This window comes from Megascapheus bottae, chromosome 2, assembly GCF_031878675.1.
Source record: "Megascapheus bottae isolate mThoBot1 chromosome 2, mThoBot2.hap1, whole genome shotgun sequence".
Taxonomy (NCBI): domain Eukaryota; kingdom Metazoa; phylum Chordata; class Mammalia; order Rodentia; family Geomyidae; genus Megascapheus; species Megascapheus bottae.
Genome location: NC_143510.1, coordinates 58,870,658 through 58,884,935, shown reverse-complemented (window position 1 = coordinate 58,884,935; position 14,278 = coordinate 58,870,658). Strand labels below are relative to the sequence as shown.

Genomic DNA, 14,278 nt, shown 5'->3' with positions numbered 1-14,278 from the left:
CTGTAACTCAAAATGGTAGAGCACTAACCTGGAGAAAAAGAGCTCAGGGACAACTCCCATGTCTTAAGTTTAAACGGTCCTTAGTTCAAGCCCCACAATCACCAAAAATAAATGTTAAGCAACAGCAACAGTAACACAGATTCCATTGTTCCTTTCAAGATAATATCTTATAGGAAAGGGAAGTGGGGGAAATGAGGATTGGGAGGGAGTGGGAGGAGGGAAATGGGGACAAAAACCACTAGAAAGGGTATCAATATGTGAGAAGTAATGCACCTGGCGAATGTAATTGTAACCCCTCTATACATTATCCTGACAATAAATGTATATAAATATATATATATATATGTATATAAGAATATCTTGCTCCATCAAGCAAATTGAAGTACAACTTGGGTTGATGAACTGGAAACTAAAAAGCAGTCCTTGTATCTGGGTCTTTTACATTTTAAGTAAGGCTTTATTGGTAGATTTTGGACCATTGATAAGTAATTAAATAACTGGGGCTGTGGATTTAGCCTAGTGGTAGCGTGCTTGCCTAGCATGTATGAAGACCGGGGTTCAAGTCCTCAGTACCACATATATAGAAAAAAGCCAAAAATGGTGCTGTGGCTCAAGTGGTAGAGCTCTAGCCTTGAGAAAGTCCAAGGACAGTGCTCAGGCCCTGAGCTCAAGGCCAAGGACTGGCAAAAAAAAAGACTCAATTTCCATAATCTTTAAAATGTATATACACGTATATAGAGATTAATCTGTTCTAGTGCCTTATTAAAATCTGTAAAGAGAATATCTCCACATGGAGAAAATCGCAAACATGTAATTCTAAAAATCTGAATGACCTTTATGAGAAAAATGAAAGTTACTTTTGACTTTACATACGTTCAAAAGTCAAATGAATAATTCTATGAAGGATACAGCTAATTAGCATAATCACATATCTCCAGTCTCTACCTGCTGACTCTGTCATTAAAACATTATGTAAGAGTCCATAAATATATTTTTAGTAAGCCCAGACAATAACTCTGTATTAACCTATCTGAAGTTTTGGATAGGTAAAAGCTGAGGCATAGAACATGAAACAATAGTTGGATAAAAACATACATTTGTCTATATGTCCACAACTCTCATTAATATTTTTCTATATGCCAAGCAGAGTAAATTCATTAATCCTTTGAAGTTGATATCTTGAGCTTTAAAACAAACAGCCTAGAGACTCTGAGAAGATTTGATACCCTCCATGGAACCTATGTTCTTAACTATATGTCTATATTTCTAATGATAGACTACATGTCTATATTGTTTCTCTCACTCATTTCATGTTCTGAAATAGTGTATATTCTATGTTTGTGTTTAAATGAACAAAATAGTTTTCCTCTCTAAAGAGAAAAAACCTACAGAAAATGAGAGCCTTAGGTTAAAATATTTGAGCAATGCACATTAGAGCCAAGTACTAAATGTCAAGGATGACATTACACATATTTTCTTAGGGAAAAGATCTTTTCACGAGATCATAAATACTTAAGCATAAACATACCATAGAGTGTCAAACAGGGCAATTCTTGATTCAGTGTGGACTTTTTTAACCTTTAGATTACTGAGCGTGCAATCTAAGTTTACTCATTAATATCTAAGTGTCTTCTTTGCTTTGTAATATGCAGAAATAGCCTTAAAGCTAGAGCTTGACTTGAAAAATGTTAAACCTCAATATATGAGATATATTTATATTTGGTTATTTGAAATTGGATAGGGAAGGGGGGAAAACAAGATGAGGGGTGAGGGTGGGAGGGAGGGAAATGAGGACCAAGACATGTGAAAGGGTATCAATGTATGTGAATTAATGCACCTTCTATCTGGCAAATATCATGTAACCCTTCTATTAATTACAATAAAAATATATGAAAAAATAAAACAAAGTTATAATTTAATTTTGCATGTAATCCTCTTAATTCCTTTAAGGTTCTGCAACAAGGACTAATGCAGTTTAGTTTGGGGGTTCAAGAAATGAAAGGATAGCTGATAAAAGTGATCAGACATTGCTAGAGATTTTCTATGTTTGTTGGGGTTTTGGGTTGTTGTTTCTTTGTTTTTTGCTAGTACTGGGGCTTGAACTTGGAGCCTCAAGAAGTTCAAATTTCTTGCTCACAGTTGGCACTCCACCATTTGAGTCATACCTCCAGCTCAGCTTTTGTGTTGCTTAATTGGAAATGAAGTTTCACAGGCCTTTCCATCTGGTTTGGCTCCAAAACTTAATCCTCCAGATCTCAGCCACCTGAATAGCTAGGTTTAGGAATAGTTAGCATGCCATTAGCATCCAGGCCCATCCACACTGCTTGTGAATTTTCTGCCCTGTTTGCATTTCATGTGTTTTTCTTTGATCTGCATTTATAGTATTTCACAGGGTAATTTACTTGCAAAATCTACTGAACATGCACTGCATGTTTACTTTGCGAGGTTTCTGGGGGAAGTGTACTGTGTGAATTATATGGGAATTAATTCTCAGGTCAAAGCTGTGAATGACATGGCAATGTTTAATTTGGTCAATGTAAAGACAAAAGGAGAAGCTGCTATCTATAGATCCTAGGTAACTATTGAGTTTATCTTAGGGTTGACCTTCCTCAACAGATGTAAGTCCTCAAAGACCTACAGACAAATCAAAAAGGGATACCTTGCCAGCTTCTACCATAGGCCTTAATCACATTTGGATAGAGTTATCTTTAATGCTCTACCTTGACTGTAGAGCTGCTTATATAGACAAATCCTTGTGAATCAAACTTCAAACAAGGGTTTAGTCAAGTTCAAGCCAGCTATACTTCAATAAAATTAGCCTTACTTCTACCCTATTTTTAAATGAACAGCTCATTGAAATTTGTTAAATTTTAGATGAATTTTGTTTTTAATTTCTCACATGGTAGGACACAAAGGATAACCATCTATTGGTACCTCATCCCACATAAAAATTGTAAGCATTTAAAAGTTTTCATTTTGAGGTATTTATAGTTAAAAGCCTCTGAAAAAAACGTGGCTGAATAATTATTTCCTCCTTGGATGGAGAAACAAATTTTCCTTTTACTTAAAAATCACATTTGAGAGGCAGTCACCAGGGACAGTTTCACTTGGAAAGAGACTTTTTGAGAAAGTTCCAAGTGACTGAGAAGAGAGAATTATAATGGAATTTGCACCACAACTTCTATTCTGACAGAGGGGCTATTCATCCTATGGAATTCTTTTAAAATCACTGACCTGAACAGTATGCTTCTGAGAATGTTTTCCTGCTTAGCTTATAAAGATGTTATTATGTATATATGACATAATCACCAGAAAATGCTCCCTCTGGCAAATTTGTTGTTTCTTTAATTATCAGAATTGATATACCTGACTTGCTTCAAGGTACAACAGGAAAAGTAGATACAATCTTTTAAGCAAATTGCACCTTGTGTCTTCATACTTACATTTGTTGCAATATGTAATGATTCTATCCATTAAAGGACAGACTATAAATGTGTGTGTGTGTGTGTGTGCGTGTGTGTGTGTGTGTGTGTGTGTTGGTGTGTCTATATGTGTATATAGACACATGCATGCATGCATGTGTAAGTTCTGGAGCATGGACTCGGCCTGGCACTGAACCTGAACTTTTGGGCTCAAGGCTAGTTCTCTACCACTTGAACCACGGCTCCACTTCAGGCTTTTTTTTGTGGTTAATGAGAGATAAGAGTTCCGTGGACTTACTTTTGGCCTGGCTTCTTATCTTAATCCTCAGAAATCAGTCTCCTGAGTAACTAGGATTACAGTTGTAAGCCACCAACACTTAGATATATGTAAAACATTTCAATTTAAAAAGACACAAAGGGATAAAATTGTGAATTTTTTGTGGTTTGAATACCAAGACAAATCTATCTCCAATTATGATCTTCAATACAGATTACTTCTCTGAGTATCAGTATCTTTTCTGTAATATAGACTTAGAAATATGTCACCGCTGGACTTCTTTCCCAAGATAAAATTTAGAATCTGTTCTTATCAGAAATTCCTCCTGTCTGAAAGGATTGATTTAAGGATAAAGAGAGGCAGTTAATGGAAAGGCCTAACTCTGTGTTTGGCACATTTCTGTTCCTGTCATTTTAGAATCTGTACAAATCTATCGCCCAGAGTTGTAAATAATAGATGTGCCTAATTTATTATACTGTTTTCATTACTTTGGTTATGAAACTGAAGGATAGTAACTCCATAAAGTTAACCAACTGTAAAGAAATCATCGTCTTTAATTGTCACTTAACTCTTCTCAATGATTCAAAATATTTGGGAAGGTCACAGATTAGGTTAATAGAAAACAGACAAAAGAAAGCAATTTCTCTACATTGGGCTTTGGAATGTGTTTGGTTCTTGCATTTGAAAATTAGTGTGTCTGGTGGTCTAGATATTCACTTCAAAGAAAGGAACGAAGACACTGAGATGTGGCTGAGGGTTTGAGCAAGCTGCAGGCTTCCCATCCAGCTTCTCTAGTCAGCTTTTTCCCTGAACTCACACAAAGGCAAACATGTCTGCATTTCTTTAACTAGTGAAAAAATCTGAGCTCTCTGAAAATATCCATAAAGTAGGGAGGTGGCTAAGTATTTGAGCTTCAAAGGCTTCTCTGATGCAAACTAAGTAGAGGAAATTGAAATGTCTGTAAAGCTATAATTAAGCAGATGTAATGCCAACTGCACTGAACTTGAAAGCAAGCTTATAACAGAATCTTGATAACCCTAGATTCTGATAAACCACCCAAGGACAAAACTAGTTAATAGCAGTATGCTTTGAATATATATGAGGCAAAGACTTTGTAAAATGCAACCTGTGCCACTGATTTATTATTTATTATAAGGAATTTTTTGTCATTTTTGTGTGGATTTTTTTTGTTGGTTTTGTTTTGCTCATCGAAAACATTAATTTGGAAAGATTTATTTTTTAAATAAGGGATTGCTTCTAAGAAATTCTCAGTTCTTTCATTTTAAATACTCAACACTTGATTTGAATCCAATAGATATCAATTTAAAGAATGCATATCAAAATGAATTTAAGTAATAAAACCTGCATCATATTTTATTTTTATACATTTATTTTTAAGGCATGTGTTGCTTGTACTGGTCACAAACTCCTGAGCTCAAGCAAGTCTCCTTTCCCAGTCCCCCAAACAGCTGAGACTATATTTCAACGTATTTTAAAATAAATTTCTAGCTAATGAAAGTGAAAAAAGTAATACAAAGAAAAGATAGATCTGGCAAATATAATGTAACCCTTCTATTAATTACAATAAAAATCGTAGATTAAAAAAGGTAAGATAGGATTGGCATGAAGCAAAACCCTAAATATGATCTTTGAAGACAAAGAAGTTATAGTACGACAGTTGATTATTTTTAAGTTTCAATTTTAGAATAATTTAAATAATAAAATATTTCTAAAATATTTACAACAAAGTTTCAGAAAAGCTGCATAATACGCAGCTGTCTAAGGAATTCTCACATTCTAGAAAGAGTAGGGGCTGCAGTGTTTAAGAGATTTGTTTCAGAATGCATGAGTCCAGCACGAAGTTAACCTGTCTCGATGTCATCCATTACTATCTAAAATGTCCTCACATTTTAGCACCGTAGCTAAAATGGTGGTTCTAGCCCCAGGAATCTCCTGGGTTGTAGTCAAAATGCTGTCATGTCATGCTGTAGTCGTCTGATGGCTTGACAGGGGTAGAACATCTCTTCCCATATGGCTATGGTGGAAGGCATTAGAGTTTTGCACAACAAGTGGCCTTTCTCAATACACTGACTCAGAGAGATATCATGGAAGAGACTGTGCCCATAATAATCTAGTGGTATAGCGCCATGCCCTATCTCTTCTTTCATAGTCCATTCATGAGAAGCCAATCACTGACTTCAGTTTATCTAATAGTGGACATCAATTCCAATTCTTCAAGAGAAAATTACCAGAGAATTCATATTAATCCTCTCTACATCTGGATAGAGCATTAGAATGTCCTTCATATGACAACGAGAATCCAGTAGTATACTTACTATTTTCTACAAATCCTTGACCATTGAATTCATTTTGTGGATGATTTTGTAGAACCAGAGTTTGAGTGAAGACACTGGGTAACATTGGCTTAACACTGCCATCCCAGAGAAAAATATTTGTATTTCTACAATGTTACATTCTATTGCGTCATCAACTCTCAGTGATGGAAAGACAATAAACTGGGACTAAGTAGAGATTTGTAGGTCATCGGTAACCAGACTTGGTTGTTATATGTTCATTGTTAGCTTCTATGTGCCAGTCACTATGTTGAATGATGGCTACTTAAAGCCACATTAAAAAAATTGTTGTTCTGCTAAGCCAACCAATGAGGCATAAGACAGAATAGCTCCTGTGATGTAATCAAGAAGATGCACATACATCATGTGACTTGCACAGTTTTAAGTGTTCTTTTCCATATTAACTTAATCTGCATAATAACTCCATGAGGAATATCGCTATTTTACAAATGAGAACACCGAGGCTAGTAGACACCAACTAACTTGCTCAAGGTTACTCGAGTGCTAGGATGCAAACCAAGCCAAGAATCTGGCTGCCAGAATTAGCCCTTAATATGGCAAATATATTCTGCAAGTATTATACTGCCAGATCCTCAGAGAAAGAAGAGAGGCTGTGCATAGCTTTGGTCTGGGAGAGCAGGGAAAATGTCACAGTGGAAGTGCATTTAAAGAGTGGACAAGACATTGACCAGTTGGAGAAGGGAGAAAAGCTGTTTCAGTCATAGAACCCAGTGTTTCTAATGGCACAGAATCCTGTCACGAAACTGTGGGCCATGAGAAGGGGTGGTGAGATCTTACCATCTGTAACAGAGGGTGCTGGGAGATGATGTTGGAAGGCTAACACTAATTACTTGGAGAAACATTATGTTATTTTGCTCCTATCTTGATACTCTTTTTGGATGGCGATCCATTGGCTCAGAGAATGCCAAACATGGGATGTAGTAGACACTGTAATGTACTACCCAGAACTCCTTACAGGAATGAAGAGCCCTCTCTCCCAGCCACCAGGGGAGAGCCTCTCTTATGTAGACTGGGTTGGCTAAAGAAAGCTGACTTTCCCAAGCTCAGGCTCTTTTCCCAGGACAGGGACATCCAATGACTGATGATGCCTATCTGCCTGTATGCGAGAGAGAGAAAATAAGTTCTAACCCCTGAAGGGGAAGTAGGCTGGGATATAAAAGCCAGATGCCACCCCAATTCAGGATAACCAAGTTTCAGAGGTTATCCAACTTCAGAGATCCATGCTGTCATGTGCAGCTTTGGTCAGAATAAATCATAGCCTCCTTTCTCCTTCTAATCTGCTTTCATTTCTTCTCTTCTGACGCTAAGAGGCTTTATAGTAAAACAAACAAAAAACAAATTTGAATTCTGATTACCCTCTTGGAGGCCACCACTTATGGAACTCAACCAGGGACAGTTAATATAAAGTATGATTCAGAAAACAACTGCTGGGATAGAATTTGGGGCTCTTCATTGACAATTCAAACCTCATCTTGGAGGCAGGTAATAGCTTGGGAATGACTGGTGCAAAGTAGTGGTACCCTATTTAAACATCTTTCTGCCAGCCATGAACTGAGATGGCATGTTAGAATCACTATAATGATACAATTGATACAGCAGAGCAATAAAAACAAAAGGTTTATTTGGCTCTGGGTTCTGGAGGTTCCAGTGTAAAATCAAATAACTATGATTTGGGATTTCTGGCTAAGGCTGGCAAGTTATGGCAAGAATGTGACATGGAGCAAGATGGCTCCCCTTATGACCCAGAAAACAGAAGAACATAGCAATTGTCCCATGGTCCCCTTCAAGGACACAGCCCATTGACCCCAGGACTTCCCATTATGCCACAATTCTTTTTTTCATATATTTTTATTGTAATTAAAAGAAGGGTTACATTATATTTGCCAGATAGGAAGTGCATTAATTCACATACATCGATACCCTTTCTCATATCTTGGTCCCCATTTCCCTCCCCCCCACGCCCACCCCTCATCTTGTTTTCCCCCCTTCCCTATCCAATTTCAAATAACCAAATACAAGTATACCCAATATATCAGATAATAAAGTGAGATACTGTAACAATATGAGATAACCAAGGGACAGCAAAAGAGATGAGAGATAACATAGTACATTATATGGCTTTTGTTTCTATATCCTGGAGGTCCTTTCATTTAGTGTCATACTATATGGCCTTATGTATCTAGGTTTTGCTCTATTGAAAATCTCTGCTAGTAGAGCCCAAGGTTTCTACTGGTTATGACAAATGAGGGAAACCATTGAGCCTAAGTTCCTTTGAGTCTGGCTTACTTCACTTAATATGATTTTTTCTAAGTCTTCCCATTTTCTAACAAATGGGATGATGTCATTCTTTCTGACAGCAGCATAGAATTCCATTGTGTACAAATACCACATCTTGTTGATCCACTCATCAACTGAGGGACATCTGGGTTGGTTCCATATCTTTGCTATGGTAAATAGTGCTGCAATGAACATCGTTGTGCTAGTGGATTTAGTATGTCCTTGTTTCTGGACAATTGGGTAAATGCCTAGTAGTGGAATTGCTGGGTCATAGGGGAGCTCTATGTTTAGTCTTTTGAGGCACTGCTATACTTCTTTCCATAGTGGTTGAATGAGTTTGCACTCCCACCAACAGTGTATTACTGATCCCTCCTGGCCACATCCCCTCCAGCATCGGTTGTTATTAGTTTTCTTGATCCTGGCCATTCTAACTGGAGTGAGATGGAATCTTAGAGTTGTTTTGATTTGCATTTCTTTTATGACCAGAGATGTTGAGCATTTCTTCATGTGTCTATAGGCCATTTTTGTTTCTTCTTCAGAGAAGACTCTCTTTAAGTCTTTGGCCCATTTTTTAACGGGATGGTTGTTACTTTGTAGATTAGTTTTGCAGTGATTCATCTTGCCAAGGGCTATCTACAAATTCAATGCAATACCCATCAATATCCCAATGTCATTCTTTAAAGAAATAGAAGACGCAATCCAAAATTTCGTATGGAATAATAAAAGACCCTGTATAGCAAAAACACTTCTTAGCAGAAAGAACAGTGCAGGAGGAATTTCAATACCAAACTGTAGACTCTATTACAGAGCTATAATTATCAAAACAGCTTGGTACTGGCAGAAGAACAGGCCTGAAGACCAATGGAATAGAACTGAGGACCCAGATATTAAACCACAGACATATGACCGACTAATCTTTGACAAGAGAGCCAAAAAAATAGAATGGAAGAAAGACAGCCTCTTCAACAAGTGCTGGCAGAACTGGTTAAGCACCAGCAGAAAACTAAAGTTGGATCCTTCTTTGTCACCCTGCACTAGAATTAACTCCAAATGGATCAAAGACCTGGAGGTAAAAGCTGACACACTGAAAACTTTACAAGAAGGAATAGGAGATACATTAGGCCTCCTTGGCACAGGTCGAAACTTTCTTAATAAGGACCAAGAATCACAACAAATCAGAGAAAGGCTGGATAAGTGGGACTGCATTGAACTGCAGAGCTTTTGTATGGCAAAGGACATAGCTAGTAAATTAATTAGGAAGCCTACAGAATGGGAGAAGATCTTCACCAACCATTTAACGGACAAAGGCCTCATATCTAAAATATATCAACAGCTCAAAAAGTTGAATCACTCCAAAATTAATACGCCACAATTCTTACAGGTTCACAGTGCCTCCCAATATAATAACTGCAGGGACCCAACTCTTACCACATGAGCCTTTCGTGAAGTCAGCAGAATCAGTACTTTGGGGGAGTACTCGTGGCTAGTCATAGTCTGATGTGTTGCAGTGTTTGTGAAAAGGGTTGGATGCAATTGGTAGAGTTCTAGCCAATGAGTGAAAGCAGATGCAGGTACCAAGTTCTAGTGCTGGTCAGAACAAGATAACTTTTTTTTTAAAAAAAGGAAGAGTTTAAGAAATCTGCAGGATAAAGGTGATTACTTATTCATAAGCTCAATATATATATATGGAAGAAAACGAAGGGCCACTAATTGACAAAAAGTTAATGTTGGCAGAAAGCCAAATGTGAAAGGCAAAAATGAGGGTGCTAGTTAGAATACTGACTGCGACTCTGACACATGAATGAGAAAACTGGATTCATGTGCACAAAAATCATGAAGTCTGATTTCCCTGGGCCCACTGGGCATGGATGGAGACATGGTCTTCTCAGTGAAGAACTAGCATGATTCTTTGCTGGATGTTAGGCTGATAGTTCAAGTCCATCATAATATTGCCCAACCCAGGGCATATTGAGCCTGGTAAGGAAAGAAAGGGAGATTTCCAATGAAATGGTGATGCTGCATGAGTTGAATGAAGGTACGTAGGCTGTGAGTACTCAATGAAGGTACTAAAATATAAGGTTGAATCAGGAACAGTTTGTACTGAATATAGGACTTAACACAATGGCAGCAATCCTGGGAAATGTTCTACACATACTAAGGTGATTCTTAGAAACTGCCACAGTGCACACTGCATAGACCAGTGTAGTCATGTGTAGATCTTTCAGAATTTCCAGGATTGCAGTATGCGATGGGGTTTAAAAGATGAGGGAACTGGGAAGACCAGAGTGGGTCTACTGCAAAGATTGTACGATCATCAGAGGCCCTTGATTTAATATCTCTAAGAAGTTCCACAGTGGCTGTTTTCTGTAGATAAGGAATGGCAGGAAATGTCCCTCAGGTAGACAAAATTCTCATGATGTGACAAAGGTAAGCAGGGCATCTCCTGCTCATACATCATAAATAGACTATGGGAAAAAAAGAAATAGGCAGTCAAGAAGTTTACTTCCCGATCCATGATACCAAAAGAGGGGGAAGACTGGTGATTAGGTGATTGAGATCCAGAGCTGGTATATTCGAACCAGACACCCAATGAAAGGAAGAAGGATCAGGCACTATACCACAGTGCACGAACACCATGCTGATCCCTTCTGCCTTTCCTTATCAAAGCCAATCGCTGAGTAACAGTGAAAGGAGACGTAGCTGTGTGATCATGTGGACATGTGCCAGTGGTCCACAGAGACTGTGGGCACACTCTGTGGTCATTTCTCAGGTCTCTAAATGTATAATGTAATGGACATATTTGGTAACTAGCTGATCCTTCCTCAGTCTCTGGGCCAGATACTCTGGGATCAGAATATCAAAGAAACCAAGGAAATGCCCCAAATCCTACCTTCCCTCAGCCCCAAACAGTAAATCAGAGACACAGTTGCTTCCCAAGGCATGATAGAAAATAGGGAAAGAAAGAATGTCTGAGATGCATAGTTTTTCTAGTAGTTCATTTCAAAATTGTAAATTAAAGCACTAGGGATGTGGCTTAAGTAGTAGAATGCCTTCTTAGCAAGCACAAGGCCCTGAGTTCAAATCCCAGCACAGTCAGAAACAAAACTAGGAACCTCTTCTATTTCATTTTCAAAGCCCCTTACTGAAAAAAATTATAGTGATGATCTGTTGGTGGGAGTGCAAACTCATTCAACCACTATGGAAAGCAGTGTGGCAGTGCCTCAAAAGGCTAAACATAGAACTCCCCTATGACCCAGCAATTCCACTACTTGGCATTTACCCAATAGTCCAGAAACAAGGGCATACAAATCCACTAGCACAACAATGTTCATTGCAGCACTATTCACCATAGCAAAGATATGGAACCAACCTAGATGTCCCTCAGTTGAAGAGTGGATCAACAAGTTGTGGTATTTGTACACAATGGAATTCTATGCTGCTGTCAGAAAGAATGACATCGCCCCATTTGTTAGGAAATGGAAAGGCTTAGAAAAAAATCATATTAAGTGAAGTAAGCCAGACTCAAAGGAACTTAGGCTCAATGGTTTCCCTCATTTGTCATAATCAGTAGAAACCTTGGGCTCTACTAGCAGAGATCTGCAATAGAGCAAAATCTTGATACATAAGGCCATATAGTATGAAGCTAATTGAAAGGACCTCCAGGATATTGAAACAAAAGCCATATAACGAATGATTGTTGTCCTTAATGCACTATGTTGTCTCTCATCTCCTTTGCTGTCCCTTGATTATCTCATATTGTTATAGTATCTCACTTTGTTATCTGATATATTGAATTTATTTGTATTTGGTTATCTGAAATTTGATAGGGAAGGGGGGAAAACCAAGACGGGTGGGGGGTGTGGGGGGGGAGGTTAATGGGTACCAAGGCATGTGAAAGGGTATCAATGTATGTGAATTAATGCACCTTCTATCTGGCAAATATCATGTAACCCTTTTACTAATTACAATAAAAAATGCAAAAAAATTTATAGTGATGATATCATCTTCCAATTATAATAGGACGATGATTTGAAAAGAAAGCCACCTAAACTTTCTATAGGCACTAACTATGTGGACCAGACCAGCCGAGTGCAGCCCAGCAAGCAGCATCTATCTGTCCAGCCATGGAGAACCGATTCACCTGTGAAGATTATCAGCACACTGCAGAAGGGCTTCTCTCTCGTATCAAGCATCGACCCCAGGTGGCAGTGATCTGTGGCTCTGGGTTAGGAGGTCTGACTGAGAAGTTAACTGAGGCCCAGACCTTTGAGTACACTGAGATACCCAACTTTCCCCAAAGCACAGTGCCAGGTCATGCAGGCCGACTGGTGTTTGGCATCCTGAGTGGCAGAAGTTGCGTGATGAGGAAAGGCAGGTTTCACATGTATGAAGGCTACCCACTCTGGAAGGTTACATTCCCAGTAAGGGTTTTCCGGCTCCTGGGTGTGGATATCTTGGTGGTCACAAATGCAGATGGGGGGCTCAACCCCATGTTTGAGGTTGGAGATATCATGCTGGCTCTTGATCACATCAATTTACCTGGTTTCTGTGGTCAGAACCCTCTCCAAGGGCCTAACAATGAACGGTTTGGAGTTCATTTCCCTGCCATGTCTGATGCTTATGAGCAGAGTATGAGGCAGAAGGCTCTGAGTGCCTGGAGACAAATGGGGGAGCAGCGAGAACTCCAGGAAGGGACCTATGTGATGTTGGCAGGCCCAAGCTTTGAGACCATTGCTAAGTGTCACCTGCTTTGGAGCTTGGGGGCAGATGCTGTTGGAATGAGCACAGTACCAGAAGTGATAGTTGCCCGACACTGTGGACTTCGAGTCTTTGGTTTCTCCCTCATCACTAACAAAGTCATCATGGATTATGAAAATCTGGAGAAGGCCAATCATGAGGAAGTACTAGAGGCTGGGAAACAAGCTGCACAGAAATTGGAACAGTTTGTCTTCTTCTTAATGGACCACATTCCTCTCCCTAGCAATACAAGCTGACAGCTCTGGAGGGATTTGCTGCTTCCCTGACTGGATCCAAGTAGCTATTACCTATCTTTATACCTATTGCCTATATCACACCACCCTAGCCTGGGTTGTGTGTTTCTTCCTTTATTTAGTAGTGGGAAGGAAAATGAGGACAATAGCCTATACCTTCCCTTTCTCACTTGCCTTCCTTAGACAATTCCAGTACTATGTCCTCCTGCACAGTTGCCTCCACAGCAGTTTATCTGAACCTCTGTCCTCTTAACAACTGAGCCCATGCCCTATCACACCTAGGATCATCTCCTGATTGGGTGTTCACCTTTGAACTTCTAGCTTTGTGCCCTCTGATCCTGAGTGGCTCAATTCTACTTCATTGGACCAACCAAACAAATGGCTCTTGGATTTTTTTTTTTTAGCAATGTCATGTTTCGAATAAAGAGATGAAATGTCAAAAAAAACTTTCTGTAGAATTTGGCTTATGTACACTATCTCTTAGAAAGCATCCATTAAGAAATTTCCAAGCTGTATGTTAGAAAACAAAGCTTTTCTGATCAAAAAGCCCCTATTTTTAAATGTAGGTATGTATGTACATACATTAATTTTCTGAAATATGAAGATTGGCTTTTGGGAAATGGTAAAAATAAGTATGTTTGACTTTGCTCCTCCCTTCTCAGTCTCCTCTATTTTTCTTTTTGTTGTTGTTGTTGTTGTTTGTGGGGCTTGAACTCAGGGCCTGGGCACTATCCCTGAGCCTCTTTGTGCTTAAGGCTCTTTGAGCCACAACATCACTTCTGGATTTTGAATAGTTTATTGGAGATAAGAGTCACCGGGACTTTTCTGCCCACGCTGACTTCAAATCACAATCCTCAGATCTCAGCCTCCTGAGTAGCTAGGATTACAGGTGTGAGTTACTGATGCCTGGTTCCTCTACTTTTCAAACCTTTCTTT

General features: G+C 38.9%; 1 protein-coding gene and 1 pseudogene across 1 annotated transcript in view; one reads left to right on the top strand and one right to left on the bottom strand.

Annotated features, from left to right (window-relative positions):
* Hmga2 (high mobility group AT-hook 2) overlaps positions 1–14,278 on the bottom strand; it is a 212,855-nt gene that overhangs the window by 148,127 nt on the left and 50,450 nt on the right. The window lies entirely within an intron of this gene.
* LOC150067169 (purine nucleoside phosphorylase pseudogene) lies at positions 12,476–13,441 on the top strand (annotated as a pseudogene).